The sequence below is a fragment of the Anomaloglossus baeobatrachus genome, chromosome 1, assembly GCF_048569485.1.
Source record: "Anomaloglossus baeobatrachus isolate aAnoBae1 chromosome 1, aAnoBae1.hap1, whole genome shotgun sequence".
Lineage (NCBI taxonomy): Eukaryota > Metazoa > Chordata > Amphibia > Anura > Aromobatidae > Anomaloglossus > Anomaloglossus baeobatrachus.
Window position 1 is genome coordinate 153,425,162 of NC_134353.1, and position 20,504 is coordinate 153,445,665.

Genomic DNA, 20,504 nt, shown 5'->3' on the forward strand with positions numbered 1-20,504 from the left:
TCAAACCAGGAATAGCAGAACAGGGACAGAATCGGCAGACAAGGACGTAATCAGATAACGTAGCAGAGGTCAAATTCGGATCGGGCAGTGAGGTACAAAAACAGCAGGCAGAAGGGTAGTCAGAAAACACGCAGAAGTCAGCACACAGGAATCACAAAACAGAATAGGGCAGACCAGGAGCCAGGAAATCAGAACTATCTCTGGCAGAGGTGAGCAGACAGGAGGGGAGCTAAGAAGGGTGTGGTGTCTTCCCATTGGCTGTAGCTGAATGCTGGCAACTTCAGCTGGAAGACACACGCCACCCACAGTCAGCCAGTGGTACTGCAGATCCCAAGATAACCTAGCCCAGTGGATGATCGGAGCCTGCCCCCACCGGTGCCGCTGGCATCGACTCCTCTCCCATCACCAGCACCATCCACGGCAGGAACACGGCGTGGCCTGGCGATCGGAGCAGAAGTCGCTGGAGCGGACTCCGGTGGTGACGTAACAGACAGACTCTCCCACCTCAGCTGTAGATCTCTGCAGTTCATCCAGAGTGATCATGGGCCTGTTGGCTGCATGTCTGATCAGTCTTCTCCTTGTTGGAGATTAAATTTTTGAGGGATGGGCAGGTCTTGGTAGATTTGCAGTGGTATGATACTCCTTCCATTTCAATATGATCGCTTGCACAGTGCTCCTTGGGATGTTTAAAGTTTTGAAAATCTTTTTGTAACCAAATCCGGCTTTAAACTTCACCACAGTATCACAGACCTGCCTGTTGTGTTCCTTGGTCTTCATGATGCTATCTGCGTTTTAAACAGAACACTGAGACTATCACAGAGCAGGTGCATTTATATGGAGACTAGATTACACACAGGTGGCTTATATTTATCATCGTCATTTAGGACAACATAGGATCATTCAGAGATCCTCAATGAACTTCTGGAGTGAGTTTGCTGCACTGAAAGTAAAGGAGACGAATAATATTGCACGCCCCAATTTTCAGTTATTTATTTTTTAAAAAAGTTTAAAATATGCAATAAATTTCGTTCAACTTCACAATTGTGTCCCACTTGTTGTTGATTCTTCACCATAACATCAAAATTTGTATGTTTATGTTTGAAGCCTGAAATGTGGGAAAAGGTTGAAAAATTCAAGGGAGACGAATACTTTCGCAAGGCACTGTATTTACAAAAATGTGAGCGGTGTACCCACTTTTGTGATATAGTGTATATAATAGTGGAATAGAGATACGTTATATTAAAAAAAAATGGAGCACTACTTTCTTTGCTTCTAATATTTTGTAGTAGCATTGCTTTGAAGGTAGGAGGATTTAACCAGTGACTATACCTTTTATTATTTTATCACCTTTCACCCCCCTGGGTAAAACTGTCAGGACACAAAAACACCCTTTGGTATCTCCACCATTTATAGTGTTGTTGGTTTTTTTTTGCACTTTCATGGCTTAAAGTATTAATCCTCAAAAAACAAGCTATGCCCTATGTTATGCCGTAGGATAAGGGGTGTAATTTGCTGATCACTGTGACCCCCACTGATTCTAAGATGGAGGCTCTTGAACTCCAAAAGTGCCCGTGCTCATTCTCTGCTCAATATATTGTGCATGGGAATGCCAGAAGAAGACTAGTACTGTACTTGGCAGTCTCATAGATACTGAGTGAAGCGAAGTTTGGGCATGTGCACCTTCACTCCATTTATGACAGATCTGTAAGGCAGTGGCGTACTGCCAATGGCATGAGATCACGAAGCTGTTATGAAGCCCATGAGCCGGGGGGAGGCCCGATCCTAGCACCAGACCACCAGACCCCCTCTGCCTGGCATCAGACTTTTCAATTATATTGGCATCGTGGATGCTGATACAGTTGAAAGCAATGATGGAAATGAGAGCTCTCAGCTCCCTTCTCCATCATTCTCTTTTTGCCTCTGAGCTCTGATGTCTCAGCACAAAAGGCATGATGATGTCGCTCCCGGTGTGCCGAGCAATGGAGGAGCTTCAGAACATATGCTACAGAGATAGGAGAAGCAGGTGATTGGGGAGAGGTATTTTATTTTAATAATCAGTACATTGTACGGGTGTCACTCTAGGTACGGGGAAGTACCAAGCAAATGGCGAAAGGGAAGGGAAACCTGGCGTCTAGGGAAGGGGGAGTTGGTGACCCCTGACGAAATCTACCGCTTGCCCCTTGGGGACCTCACCACCCTAGATAGGTTCCGCACCTAATCGCCAAGCCGGATACCTGACCCTAAGATGACCCTAGAGCTGGGCCCTATATAGGGAACGGGTGGGATGAGCTCTTCGTCAACCCCATTAAATACTAAAGAAGACACAGGGAGTACACACATGGGGAAAGCGCATGAAGAACTTATCTCCAGATGCCTCAGGAAGTCAGTTCAGCAAAGAACAACAACGATCCTACAGATGAGTGCAAGCCGCCGCCTGCTTGAATCCAGAGCTTGTGAAGAAACTGAATATCATCAGCACAAGTCCAGGGAGAAAGAGTATTTAAACCCAAGGGGAAATACAAATGTTTAGCAGCTGAAGGGAAAAGGAGCTCCGCTGGGTCCTAAAGAGAAAAGGATGAAAACCCAGCAGAGGAGGTACCTAGTACCCTGAATACTGACAGCAGGAATAATAAAAAGTCAGGGAGCATTTGCGCAGCCAAACGCTGTGAACTTCTATTGCCAGACACCACAGGACTGTCTGTCACCCATGACACACCCGTGACAGGGAGCCATTTTACTGTTTGGATTGCTATGGGGGTGGAGGCGGTGCATTACACTATATTAAAGGCAATGTGAGGGGCATTATACTACATGGAAAGCAATGTGGGGCCTACTAGACTACATGGAAGCCAATGTGGGGCCCACTAGACTACATGGAAGGCAATGTGGGGCACATTATACTGTTTGCAGGACTGTTTCGGGCCCATTAAACTATGTGGGGTTCATAATACTTCTTAATATTTGAAGGGCTATGTGGGGGACATTATAATATTTGGAGGGCTATGTAGGGCCATTATACTATATATAGGGCTATGTGTGGGGCCATTATAATATTTGAAGGACTATATAGAGAGCCATAATAGTATTTGGAAGGCTATGTGTGAGGCCTTTTTCAATATTTGAAGGGCTATGTAGGGGCCATTATATTATTTGAAGGCTATCTAGGGTCCATTATAGTCCTTTATACTATTTGGAGGACTATGTAGGGGCCACTATACTGTATGGAGGGCTGTGTGGAATATTTTATGTAAGGCTAGTTGGGGGCCATTATATCATTTGGAGGACTATGTGGGGGCCATTATACTGTTTGTGGGCTGTGTGGGGAGCTATTATACTGTTTGCAGGGGTATCTGGGACCATTAGGGCTGCTTGTCATTTGCGAGTTTCTCGCAGTAGAGCAATGTGACAAAAACTCGCATTGGAATCGGACACATGTTAGTCAATGATTCAGCTCGCATTTGCGATTTTTTTTCTCAGTCCAAATCGGACTGAGAAAATTATCGCAGCATGCTGCTTTTTTGCGAGTTTCTACTGCGAGTCTCTCCAATGCAAGTCTATGGGAGCGTGTAAATAATCGGATGTCACGGGACGGCACTCACACCATCCTAGTGACATGCGATTTTCTAAATACATTTCTCGCATGTTTCCTAAAACACTGGAAACGAGTGATGTCTCACAATGTCTGTCAATCACTATTCTCTGTCAGTCGGTCTCGTCCTCTCGGTCTCTATTCTCTCTCTGTCAGTCCGTCACTATCTCTGTCCCTCTCTCACAGTCTGTCGGTCATTTTGCCCTCCTCTCTCATACTCACCGATCCCCGGCGCGGCACTGCACGGCATTCACACTGCTCCGGCGGCTTTTACTATTTTGAAAAAGCCGGCCGCTCATTAAACAATCTCGTATTCCCTGCTTTCCCCGCCCACAGGCGCCTACGATTGGTTGCAGTGAGACACGCCCCCCACGCTGAGTGACAGGTGTCTCACTGCACCCAATCACAGCAGCCGGTGGGCGTGTCTATACTGTGCAGTGAAATAAATAATTAAATAATTAAAAAAAAACGGCGTGCGGTCCCCCCAATTTTAATACCAGCCAGATAAAGCCATACGGCTGGAGGCTGGTATTCTCTGGATGGGGAGCCCCACGTTATGGGGAGCCCCCCAGCCTAACAATATCAGTCAGCAGCTGCCCAGAATTGCCGCATACATTAGATGCGACAGTTCTGGGACTGTACCCGGCTCTTCCCGATTTGCCCTGGTGCGTTGGCAAATCGGGGTAATAAGAAGTTAATGGCAGCCCATAGCTGCAACTAAATCCTAGATTAATCATGTCAGGCGTCTCCCCGAGATACCTTCCATGATTAATCTGTAAGTTACAGTAAATAAACACACACACACACCTGAAAAAATCATTTATTGGAAATAAAAAACACTAACAATTTCCCGGTTCACCAATTTAATAAGCCCCAAAAAGCCCTCCATGTCCAGCGTAATCCAGGATGGTCCAGCTTCGCTTCCAGCTCTGCTGCATGAAGGTGACCGGAGCTGCAGAAGACACCGCCACTCCTGTCAGCTCCACGCAGCAACTGAGGTGAGTAGCGCAATCAGCTGAGCTGTCACTGAGGTTACCTGGATCCAGTGGGGGCCGTGAGTATCCTGAGTGACAGCTCAGCTGATCGCGCTACTCACCTCAGTTGCTGCGTGGAGCTGACAGGAGCGGCGGTGTCTTCTGAAGCTCTGGTCACCTTCATGCAGCAGAGCTGGAAGCGACGCTGGACCATCCTGGATTTTGCCGGACATGGAGGGCTTTTTGGGGCTTATTAAATTGGTGAACCAGGGAATTTGTTAGTGTTTTTTATTTCTAATAAATGATTTTTTCAGGTGTGTGTGTGTTTATTTACTGTAAACTTACAGATTAATCATGGAAGGTATCTCGGGGAGGCGCCTGACATGATTAATCTAGGATTTAGTGGCAGCTATGGGCTGCCATTAACTCCTTATTACCCCGATTTGCCAATGCACTAGGGCAAATCAGGAAGAGTCGGGCACAGTTCCAGAACTGTCGCATCTAATGTATGCGGCAATTCTGGGCGGCTGCTGACTGATATTGTTAGGCTGGGGGGCTCCCCATAACGTGGAGCTCCCCATCCTGAGAATACCAGCCTTCAGCCGTATGGCTTTATCCGGCTGGTATTAAAATTGGGGGGACCGCACACCGTTTTTTTTTAATTATTTAATTATTTATTTCACTGCACAGTATAGACACGCCCACCGACTGCTGTAATTGGGTGCAGTGAGACACCTGTCACTCAGCGTGGGGGCGTGTCTCACTGCAACCAATCATAGGCGCCTGTGGGCAGGGAAAGCAGGGAATACAAGATTGTTTAATGAGCGGCCGGCTTTTTCAAAATAGTAAAAGCCGCCGGAGCAGTGTGAACGTCGTGCAGCGCCGCGCCGGGGATCAGGGATCGGTGAGTATGAGAGAGGGCTGCTAGCTTCAGTCACTCAGGGGATCAGCGGTCACCGGTGAGTCCTTCACGGGTGACCGCTAATCAGGATGCGACACAGACAGAGCCGCAGCATTACAATGAAGTCGGGTGAAGTTCACCCGAGTTCATTCTGACAGTGCGGCTCTGTCTGTGTCTGCTGTCATTTGCCATTCAGCTCTGCTGCATGGCTGTCTGTGTCTGCTGTCAGCGGCCATGTAGCAGAGCTGAATGGCAGATGACATAGTAAAAAATACGCATTTCACACGCTAGTAAAATCATTAATTTATTCAGAAAAAGCTTCGCACTTGCGTTGCACTCGGACCTAACGTGAACTAAAATCAGCCGAGTTTTTTTCAGCCCAGTCCGACCGATTTTACTCGCATAGATGTGTTTCCAGCCTTATACAGATTGGAGGGCTAGTGGGGCCATTATACTGTATGGAAACAGTATGAAGGCTGTATGGGGGCCATTCTGCTGTTTGGAAACCTGTTTGGGTTTTTGGAGGGCTGTGTTGAGGCCATTATATTGTTTGGAGGATAAGTGGGGGCCATTATACAGTGCTAAGGGCTTTTTTTTTTAGCAATCATACAGTGTTGAGGGGAATCATATTGTGTGGAGGGTGTGTCTGTGACCCCAATGTATATTTATTTTCTTCTGGTGGGGTGGAGTGGGGGGGGGGGCAATTAGAACTATTGCTATGATTTCTTAGTATGCCATTGTTGTAAAACAACATTCTCTAGGTTCCAGAGGCTCTATAAACCTTAAAACCAGTAACAACTATGCTTTTTTTTCTGGAATTAAATACATGTTTGCTCAACACAGTCTACATACAGTATTTGCTGTTGTTAACCCCCTAGCCTATACACCAGCTGCGGATTCACACCTCCTCTACACTTGCAGGGCCACACCTGTGGAAAAACATTGGCTATCAATATTATCTTAGGTTCATGAACTTTCCCTGTGCAGTAGAATACACTATAGTAAATTTATTATACAAAGGACACACAGCAAGTAGAATTGTTTGGGGTTTTTTTGGGGTGGGGTGACTTTATCTTTTGAGGTATATTTGGGCCACCTCTCTCAGCAGTAAGCCATGCTTGTTTACAGGCATATTTGGTCATTTTTCACTGCTGGCATGTAGAAGACCACTGACTTTTATGAAGCACACTGAACATCATGAATGAGACATAACAGTTATTAGCTCTCGTTGCTGCTCAGTTATTTCACTACTTTCTATAATATTTCAATATGTATTCATCATCAGACAATTCATGCTAATTTCCAGGCTCTGACTAGCCCACTGGGACAATGTGAAGTTCCACAGCGCCAGCAATATTCTCCGCTGGATCTGCATGCTCAGACACACATCCAGTTGATAAAATTTGCGGGGAAGAGAGGCATTGGCTCCCTGCCCTGCAATACCTATTCAAGTTGCAGGACCTTGCATTGCTCCGCCTGTGCCAGGCTATGAAGGCCAAGGAAGCCACTTGTGGGAGCAGTGACAAGTGACAGGAAGTGTAATTTTGGGGGGGCATCAGAAGTGGAGACGTTATTATTGTATGGGGCAGAATGTGGGACATTATCACTGCATGGCAGCTAGAAAGGGTGATATTTAGGGCTGGGCGGACTCGGACTGAAAACGTCCGGATCCACGCAGTTTCAAAGATGCCTGGGTGCTGGACCTGGGCCCGGGATTCCGGGTATTTGATCCGACTCCAGCACTCAAGAGAATAAAAAAACTAAAGGAAAAATAAACAAAATAAGAATAAAGTGAGCGCTTCATACTTACCCAGGCTCCGGCCCGGCTATTTGCTGCTCCTGTGGCCTCTCTGGACCACTCATTTCATATGCACGGCTTTACCTGCCCACTGGTCGGCCTGACCTCCATGATTGGTTGCAGTCAGACGAGCCCCCAGCCTGTGTGACGGCATCTGCCTGCAGTTATTGCTCATCATGGCTCAGTCATTCTCTGGTGCTCACAGCGGACAGTCCTGTTCTATGGCGCTCGCTGTGAGATTCAGTTGTACCAGAGCTGAAATCGCCGTGGGATATTGTGTAGATTACGTTGGACTTGCAGGGTGTTGGGGGTTATTAAAGTGGTGAAACAGGGTGCTTTTTGTATTTTATTCCAAATAAATGATTTTTTCGGTGTTTGTTTACTTTCATTTACAGATTAATGATGGCGGGTGTCTCATAGATGCCTGTCATCATTAATCTAGGGTTTAGTAGCAGCTGTGTGCTGTTATTAACCCCTTACGACCCCGATTGCCACCATATCAGGGCATTCGGGAAGAGACGGTAAAGCGCCAGGCTTGTCACATCTAATAGATGCGGCAATTCTGGGCAGCTGTAGGCTGATATTTTTAGGCTGGGTCTCTCCAGCCTGAGAATACCAGCCCCCAGCTTATCTTGGCTGGGTATCAAAATTGGGGGGACCGCACGTCTATTTTTTTTTTTATTATTTATTTAAATTTAAAAAAAAAGCTGCATTCCTCTTCTTTTGATACACAGCCAAGATAAGCGCAGGCCTGGGCCTGTAGCCGTGAGCATTATCTGTGCTGGGTATCAAAATACCGGGGGTGGGGAACCCTGCACCAATTGTTTTATTTTTTTTTAGACCACGATACTGATGGTAGATGCTAGAATGTACAGAATGTATGGCTCCTTCCAGGAGGACGACATTTAAACACGCCCCCCATCACATGATGGGGGCGTGTTTAAAATACCGTCCAATGTTTCCAACCAGAATAAACATTCTTTTTCTAACTCCACATGGGCATGGATAGAAGTGTGGGTCTGGGGGTGAGACCCCCAGATAGGTGGATACAGGGGGGCGAAGCCCCCCTTACATAGTTATGGTGGACGAGAGGAAACATCACCACGCCCACTAACCAAGCCAGTCAAGCCCACTAACCTGGATGGAGCCCATACATTCTAGACTCATGGTAGATGCTAGAGTGTATGGGCTCCTTCAGTTACACTGCTTTCCCCACCCACTGGCTGTCCTGGCGCCTGTGATTGGATGCAGTTAGGTGACACGCTGCCACTCAGGGTGGGGGCGCGTCTGACTGTGCTTCTGACTGTAATCAGCGGCCCAGGCAGTGAATACGATGCCTGGGAGCAGTGTACAGCAATGCCGGAGCCTTGGTAAGTCCACCGTGCGCGCTCCCATTCATCTATCCTTTCTACCACCATTTTTAATCTCTAGATTCTGCTCCCCATAGACTTATACGGGGGCGGATTCCGGACCTGGATTTTATTTTTAAAAGAGAGCAGGTTTTTTGCGAGTCCGCCGAGCTCTAGTGATACTATTACTAAATGGTGGGCTAGAGTGGGGGATATTATTACTTTATTAGCACCAGACTAGGGGTTATTATTACTTTATTACATTTTTTTATTTATGTATGAGGCAATATTAACAATGTCCCTCTTTGTGGCCCCATAATTCCAGAAATTCTAACTGTATCAAGGCATGAAAGGTGATTGCTATTACTGTATAGAGGCACAAAGAGGCATTTTTTATAAATAAGCATTTGAACCTTATGTCACCACATTGTATGTTCAGTGGAATGTTCACAGCCCACTGCTCACTGAGGCTTATGGTGGAAGATGTTCAGCAGCAGTGACACTAGTGACATTGTCTGGAGCTGCCACTACCTCATGTACACAGCTGACTCCTAACAACCCTCTACAGAAAGCACCAGGCTGCTAAGACAACAGCACTTTATAACTAGCCAATTGGAACTCAGAATTCAGTGTGATGGAATGAGAGGCAACCAATCACAGTCCATGATCTTACAAATGGGCCGAACTATAAACTACAGCTTATAATAGTGACTGAATAGATGTTCTCACAACTTCAGGAAAGGTTATTTATCTTATTTATTTATGTGTAACTAGTGCACAATTCACATCATACAACATTCACCACACATCACACAACATTCACCACACATCACACAACATTCACCACACATCACACAACATTTACCACACATCACACAACATTTACCACACATCACACAACATTTACCACACATCACACAACATTCACCACACATCACACAACATTCACCACACATCACACAACATTCACCACACATCACACAACATTCACCACACAACATTCACCACACATCACACAACATTTACCACACATCTCACAACATTCACCACATATCACACAACATTCACCACACATCACACAACATTCACCACACATCACACAACATTTACCACATATCACACAACATTCACCACACATCACACAACATTCACCACATATCACACAACATTCATCACACAACATTCACCACACATCACACAACATTCACCACACATCACACAACATTCACCACACATCACACAACATTCACCACATATCACACAACATTCATCACACAACATTCACCACACAACATTCACCACACATCACACAACATTCACCACACATCACACAACATTCACCACATATCACACAACATTCATCACACAACATTCACCACACATCACACAACATTCACCACACATCACACAACATTCACCACACATCACACAACATTCACCACACATCACATAACATTCACCACACATCACACAACATTCACCACACATCACATAACATTCACCACACATCACACAACATTTACCACACATCACACAACATACATCACACAACATTCACCACACATCATACAACATTCACCACACACACAACATTCACCACACATCATACAACATTCACCACACACACAACATTCACCACAGATCACACAACATTCATCAGACAACATTCACCCCACATCACACAACAATCAGCACACATTCACCACACATCACACAACATTCACCACACATCACACAACATTCACCACACATCACACAACATTCACCACACATCACACAACATTCACCACACAACATTCATCACACATCACACAACAATCACCACACATCACACAACATTCACCACACATCATACAACATTCACCACACAACATTCATCACACATCACACAACAATCACCATACTTCACACAATGTTCACCACACATCTCACAATATTCACCACACATCACACAACATTCACCACACATCACACAACATTCATCACACAACATTCACCACACATCACACAACATTCACCACACATCACACAACATTCATCACACAACATTCACCACACATCATACAACATTCACCACACTTCATACAACATTCACCACACAACATTCATCACACAACAATCACCACACATCACATAACATTCACCAAACATCACACAACATTCACCACACATCATACAACATTCACCACACAACATTCATCACACAACAATCACCATACTTCACACAATCTTCACCACATCTCACAACATTAATCACACATCACACAATATTCACCACACATCACACAACATTCACCACACAACATTCACCACACATCACACAACATTCACCACACATCACACAACAATCACCACACAACACACAACATACATCACACAACATTCACCACACATCATACAACATTCACCACACACACAACATTCACCACACATCATACAACATTCACCACACAACATTCATCACACATCACACAACAATCACCACACATCACACAACATTCACCACACATCACACAACAATCCCCACACAACACACAACATACATCACACAACATTCACCACACATCATACAACATTCACCACACACACAACATTCACCACACATCATACAACATTCACCACACACACAACATTCACCACAGATCACACAACATTCATCAGACAACATTCACCCCACATCACACAACAATCAGCACACATCACACAACAATCATCACACAACATTCACCACACATCACACAACATTCATCACACAACATTCACCACACATCTCACAACATTCACCACACATCTCACAACATTCACCACACATCATACAACATTCACTACACATCACACAACATTTACCACACAACATTCACCACACATCACACAACAATCACCATACTTCACACAATGTTCACCACACATCACATAACATTCACCACACAACATTCACCACACATCACACAACATTCACCACACAACACATAACATTCACCACACATCACACAACATTCACCACACATCACACAACATTCACCACACATCACACAACATTCACCACACATCACACAATATTCACCACACATCACACAATATTCACCACACATCACACAACATTTACCACACAACATTCACCACACATCACACAACAATCACCATACTTCACACAATGTTCACCACACATCTCACAATATTCATCACACATCACACAATATTCACCACACATCACACAATATTCACCATACATCACACAACATTTACCACACAACATTCACCACACATCACACAACAATCACCATACTTCACACAATGTTCACCACACATCTCACAACATTCATCACACATCACACAATATTCACCACACATCACACATTCATCACACATCACACAACATTCACTACACATCACACAACATTCACCACACATCACACAACATTCACCACACATCACACAACATTCACCACACATCACACAACATTCACCACACAACATTCATCACACATCACACAACAATCACCACACATCACACAACATTCACCACACATCACACAACATTCATCACACAACATTCAACACACATCATACAACATTCACCACACTTCATACAACATTCACCACACAACATTCATCACACAACAATCACCACACATCACATAACATTCACCACACATCACACAATATTCACCACACATCATACAACATTCACCACACAACATTCATCACACATCACACAACAATCACCATACTTCACACAATATTCACCACATATCACACAACATTCACCACACAACATTCACCACACATCACACAACATTCACCACACATCACACAACATTCATCACACATCACACAACATTCACCACACAACATTCATCACACATCACACAACAATCACCACACATCACACAACATTCACCACACATCACACAACAATCACCACACAATTCACCACACATCACACAACATACATCACACAACATTCACCACACATCATACAACATTCACCACACACACAACATTCACCACACATCATACAACATTCACCACACACTACATTCACCACAGATCACACAACATTCATCAGACAACATTCACCCCACATCACACAACAATCAGCACACATCACACAACAATCATCACACAACATTCACCACACATCACACAACATTCATCACGCAACATTCACCACACATCACACAACATTCACCACACATCTCACAACATTCACCACACATCATACAACATTCACTACACATCACACAACATTCATCACACAACATTCACCACACATCTCACAACATTCACCACACATCACACAACATTCACCACACATCTCACAACATTCACCACACATCATACAACATTCACTACACATCACACAACATTCATCACACAACATTCACCACACATCTCACAACATTCACCCCACATCACACAACAATCACCACACAATTCACCACACATCACACAACATACATCACACAACATTCACCACACATCATACAACATTCACCACACACACAACATTCACCACACATCATACAACATTCACCACACACACAACATTCACCACACATCACACAACATTCATCAGACAACATTCACCCCACATCACACAACAATCAGCACACATCACACAACAATCATCACACAACATTCACCACACATCACACAACATTCATCACACAACATTCACCACACATCACACAACATTCACCACAAATCATACAACATTCACTACACATCACACCACATTCATCACACAACATTCACCACACATCTCACAACATTCATCACACAACATTTACCACACATCACACAACATTCACCACACATCACACAACATTCACCACACATCACACAACATTCATCACAAAACATTCACCACACAACATTCACCACACATCACACAACATTCACCACACATCACACAACATTCACCACACATCACACAACATTCACCACACATCACACAACATTCACCACACATCACACAACATTCACCACACATCACACAACATTCATCACAAAACATTCACCACACATCACACAACATTCACCACACATCTCACAACATTCACCACAACATTCACCACACAACATTCACCACACATCTCACAACATTCATCACATAACATTCACCACACATCACACAACATTCACCACACATCACACAACATTCACCACACATCATTCACCACACATCACACAACATTCACCACACATCTCACAACATTCATCACACAACATTCACCACACATCACACAACATTCACCACACATCACACATTCACCACACATCACATAACATTCACCACACATCACACAACATTCACCACACATCACACAACATTCACCACACATCTCACAACATTCATCACACAACATTCACCACACATCACACAACATTCACCACACATCACACAACATTCATCACAAAACATTCACCACACAACATTCACCACACATCACACAACATTCACCCCACATCACACAACATTCACCACACATCACACAACATTCACCACACATCACACAACATTCATCACAAAACATTCACCACACAAAATTCACCACACATCTCACAACATTCACCACAACATTCACCACACAACATTCACCACACATCTTACAACATTCATCACATAACATTCACCACACACACAACATTCATCACACAACATTCACCACACATCATTCACCACACATCACACAACATTCACCACACATCTCACAACATTCATCACACAACATTCACCACACATCACACAACATTCACCACACATCACATAACATTCACCACACATCACACAACATTCACCACACATCACATAACATTCACCACACATCACACAACATTCACCACACATCACACAACATTCACCACACATCTCACAACATTCATCACACAACATTCACCACACATCACACAACATTCACCACACATCACACAACATTCATCACAAAACATTCACCACACAACATTCACCACACATCACACAACATTCACCCCACATCACACAACATTCACCACACATCACACAACATTCACCACACATCACACAACATTCATCACAAAACATTCACCACACAAAATTCACCACACATCACACAACATTCACCACACAACATTCACCACAACATTCACCACACATCTCACAACATTCACCACACATCATACAACATTCACTACACATCACACAACATTCATCACACAACATTCACCACACATCTCACAACATTCATCACATAACATTCACCACACATCACACAACATTCACCACACATCACACAACATTCACCACACATCTCACAACATTCACCACACATCATACAACATTCACTACACATCACACAACATTCATCACACAACATTCACCACACATCTCACAACATTCACCCCACATCACACAACAATCACCACACAATTCACCACACATCACACAACATGCATCACACAACATTCACCACACATCATACAACATTCACCACACACACAACATTCACCACACATCATACAACATTCACCACACACACAACATTCACCACACATCACACAACATTCATCAGACAACATTCACCCCACATCACACAACAATCAGCACACATCACACAACAATCATCACACAACATTCACCACACATCACACAACATTCATCACACAACATTCACCACACATCACACAACATTCACCACAAATCATACAACATTCACTACACATCACACCACATTCATCACACAACATTCACCACACATCTCACAACATTCATCACACAACATTCACCACACATCACACAACATTCACCACACATCACACAACATTCACCACACATCACACAACATTCATCACAAAACATTCACCACACAACATTCACCACACATCACACAACATTCACCACACATCACACAACATTCACCACACATCACACAACATTCACCACACATCACACAACATTCACCACACATCACACAACATTCACCACACATCACACAACATTCATCACAAAACATTCACCACACATCACACAACATTCACCACACATCTCACAACATTCACCACAACATTCACCACACAACATTCACCACACATCTCACAACATTCATCACATAACATTCACCACACATCACACAACATTCACCACACATCACACAACATTCACCACACAACATTCACCACACATCATTCACCACACATCACACAACATTCACCACACATCTCACAACATTCATCACACAACATTCACCACACATCACACAACATTCACCACACATCACATAACATTCACCACACATCACACATTCACCACACATCACACAACATTCATCACACAACATTCACCACACATCACACAACATTCACCACACATCTCACAACATTCATCACACAACATTCACCACACATCACACAACATTCACCACACATCACATAACATTCACCACACATCACACATTCACCACACATCACATAACATTCACCACACATCACACAACATTCACCACACATCACACAACATTCACCACACATCTCACAACATTCATCACACAACATTCACCACACATCACACAACATTCACCACACATCACACAACATTCATCACAAAACATTCACCACACAACATTCACCACACATCACACAACATTCACCCCACATCACACAACATTCACCACACATCACACAACATTCACCACACATCACACAACATTCATCACAAAACATTCACCACACAAAATTCACCACACATCTCACAACATTCACCACAACATTCACCACACAACATTCACCACACATCTCACAACATTCATCACATAACATTCACCACACACACACAACATTCATCACACAACATTCACCACACATCATTCACCACACATCACACAACATTCATCACACAACATTCACCACACATCACACAACATTCACCACACATCACATAACATTCACCACACATCACACAACATTCACCACACATCACATAACATTCACCACACATCACACATTCACCACACATCACACAACATTCACCACACATCTCACAACATTCATCACACAACATTCACCACACATCACACAACATTCACCCCACATCACACAACATTCACCACACATCACACAACATTCACCACACATCACACAACATTCATCACAAAACATTCACCACACAAAATTCACCACACATCACACAACATTCACCACACAACATTCACCACAACATTCACCACACAACATTCACCACACATCTCACAACATTCATCACATAACATTCACCACACATCACACAACATTCACCACACATCACACAACATTCACCACACACACAACATTCATCACACAACATTCACCACACATCACACAACATTCACCACACATCTCACAACATTCATCACACATCATTCACCACACATCACACAACATTCACCACACATCTCACAACATTCACCACAACATTCACCACACAACATTCACCACACATCACACAACATTCATCACACATCTCACAACATTCATCACATAACATTCACCACACATCACACAACATTCACCACACATCACACAACATTCACCACACACACACAACATTCATCACACAACATTCACCACACATCATTCACCACACAACATACACCACATGACACGCCCACCAGGGCCGTGGGGGCACTAGGAACCGGGCCGGTTCTGTTTGGGAGGTCACAGCGGCAGGGCCCGTCACCGTGACCCTGGCGGTGTTGTTTAAATGAGGGATATTTACAGGTGATGAGTTGTGACGCCACCTGTGGTATTCGGCAATGTATGGCCGACGCTGCTGGACGGGACCGCTGGGGCAGATGGTGATGCAGCTAAGATGGTACAGCTCCCCACAAGTGGAGCTGGGCCCCAAGGCACATAGTCTTTGGCAGATAAAGTGCTATGAATAGCGCGAGGCTGGTGGCGCAGACAATGAATCCATCACAGTTTGATGCAGTTATTAGCTCTTTTACTCACAGTTGGCAGTTCCATGTTATCATTGTACTTGGAGGAATGAGTCCTGCGGCAATGGAATCCAGCCAATCCCCAGGTAATTCGGAGGCACATAACCGATGTCCTTTTCTGTATCCCTTTACTGGTCGTCTTCCTGCGCTGGCTTCGCCCTCCTGCCCTGCGCCTCACACACAGTGCCCCGAGCCGGTGTCCACGGGCGTTGCTTGTGAGGCTCTTCTGCCCTATCCCCTAGCCCTATGTGGTCACCTTTTCAGCGGATTTGTGTGAGGCTGCGGCTTAAGCATCTGAAGACACCTTAGCCTCTGGTTAGCTAGCTGAGCCTTGTTGTTCTTCACTAGTCTAGGGGCCGGTTCCTCCTTGCGGCCTAGTCCCTCCACACCGGTGTGTCGGATGTGGATGCAAGCCCACGGGTGGATCTTCCACACCGGGGGGGGTCACTCAGAAATCCCCCGCGCTGGCTACCAGTACGTCACAATCGGGGGGTAACAAGTGGGGGGTCACCCCTCCTTTATACCTCCCGACCGACAGACAGAGCACGTGATGCGCTCTCTAGCGCCCCTCTTATAGTCAGGCCAATTATGGAATTGCCCGACAATAAGCAAGGAGGCCGCTATACTACTTATGCCGATTATTGAAGGGTCCCCGGTGAGAGTAGGGTATATATTCCCCCGACCTCCGCGGGCGGAATATATAAAACCTCCCCGAATCTCACTGGCCTCCCCACAATAATCCTTGGCACAAACTCGCTGCCACCAACCGCTTCACGGTAACTATTAGCCGAACACACAGACGTGGGATTCAAGATCGAGATAACAGAACAGCCCAAGATTAATTATATAATTTAATCAGCCTAAAGCACACTAGAAACTACAATATATACAATAGGGAATCTACAGAATATACATATGTCAGAGTACAGTTACAAGCAAAGCATGGTTTACAAACAGGCATACACAGTTCCAGCAGTTACCTTGTGCGTCTGGCCACAGGGGGGCGCTGTAGACCAGGTTTCTAGGATCCTTCCCACAGATGTTTCCTACACGTGACCCCCAGCGAAAGAACACTGGAAAATGGCCAAAGTAGGGTTATCAACCTGGGCAAATCCAGGTCCCCTCCTACCTTAGTGACCTCAGAGGGAGCACTGCTCCACCCCTGGCTGGAGTTATGGACAATATCCACAACATGGAATATGGGCCATAACTTTGCCTGGGAGCGTCGTAGGCGGACGCCAACGCTCTCATTGTGACAGTTATGAATTTAGCTACAGAACGAGAGGACTCATGACTTGTCTACTAGTCCCCCATTGGCTGATATCACGCCTGGGGTATTTCCCCAGGTCATGCTCCCATAAAAAGGGTGTGCCAGCATCGTCCGCATGCGGAGACACCATTTTTATGGTTGCCATATTTATCGGAAATATGGCTTGCGAGATATGAACCATTTTTTACTGGAGTCGTTCTGTCTGGATAGTTCCATAGCCTTATAATGAGATACAACTCTTGTTACAGGGTGACGGCAGGGGGTCATCCTGCGTCCATTGTTCCCAAGTCATCTAATCTCCATATCAGAGGAGATGGCTGTTGGAGGTGTAAGTGGAACACAGACCAGTTCCTTTGACACCTATCTGCTAAACAAACCGTTTATCCCTGTGGTAAATTTTCTGATTGAAGGAGTTGTGTGAAGGAAAGGGGGGGTGACACCAGGAGAGGGCTTCCTGACATAACTTGAATATCATGATTTATCGTCATATCTCCGGATTTACCTCACACCTCCCCCCTTTTGAGGGCGCTAGGGGGCAGCACACTCCGGTGTTCCCCCGTGCGCCCGTCCGCGACCTCTCCTTGTCGGGACAGCCCGTCTGCGTTACCGTGGTCACGGCCCCTTTTGTGGCGAATGGTGAAGTTGTATTGCTGGAGCGCAAGGCTCCATCGCAACAATCGCCCATTCGTCCCAGAGACGGTGTGCAACCAGCTGAGGGGATTGTGGTCCGTCTCCACGATGAAGTGGCGCCCGTATAGATAGGGTTGCAGACGCTGCAGGGCCCACACTATGGCCAGGCACTCCTTTTCCATCGTGGAATAGGCCACTTCCCTTAGTAACAGCTTCCTGCTCAGGTACAAGACTGGGTGCTCTTGGCTCGCAGAGTCCACCTGGCTGAGCACCGCACCGAGGCCGAAGTCACTGGCGTCGGTCTGTACTACAAACGGCCGCGTGAAGTCGGCTGCCTGTAGCACGGGCGGGCTGGACAGGGCGTCCTTTAGGGCCCGGAAGGCTGTCTCGCAGTCCATTGTCCAATCGACTGCAGAGGGCAGCTTCTTCTTGGTGAGGTCCGTCAAGGGCTTTGCCAGGCTACTATAGCATGGAACAAACCTCCTATAGTACCCAGCGGTCCCCAAGAAGGACATCACCTGCTTCTTGGTCCTGGGGGTGGGCCAGGACGCGATGGCCTCCACTTTCTCAGGCTCGGGCTTCAGTGTTCTCCCGCCTACCCGGTGACCGAGGTACTGGACCTCGCTCATGGCCAGCTGACACTTTCCCGGCTTGATGGTCAAACCTGCCTGGTGGATCCGCCTGAGCACCTGTGCTAGATGCTCTAGGTGATCTTCCCAGGTGGGACTGAAGACGGCAATGTCATCCAGGTACGCGGCCGCGTACCCTTCAAGTCCCTTGAGCAGGGTGTTGACCATCCGCTGGAAAGTGGCAGGGGCATTCCTCATCCCGAATGGCATCACCGTGGACTCGTACAGTCCAAATGGGGTAATAAAGGCAGAGCGTTCCCTGGCCTTGCGAGTCAGGGGGATCTGCCAATATCCCCGGCTCAGATCCATGATGGTCAGGTACTGAGCCCCGGCCAACTGATCGAGCAGGTCATCGATGCGTGGCATTGGGTACGCATCGGCGACTGTGACAGCATTGAGCCCCCTGTAGTCCA

At 45.5% G+C, this 20,504-nt stretch overlaps 1 protein-coding gene across 1 annotated transcript in view; it reads left to right on the top strand.

Annotated features, from left to right (window-relative positions):
* Positions 1–9,332: 9,332 nt before the first annotated feature.
* Positions 9,333–20,504, top strand: part of IRF2 (interferon regulatory factor 2) — a 196,094-nt gene continuing 184,922 nt past the window's right edge. Inside the window, exon 1 of the mRNA XM_075347153.1 lies at positions 9,333–9,353. The gene's annotated coding sequence lies outside the window, so the exon portion shown is untranslated. The remainder of the gene's footprint in view (positions 9,354–20,504) is intronic.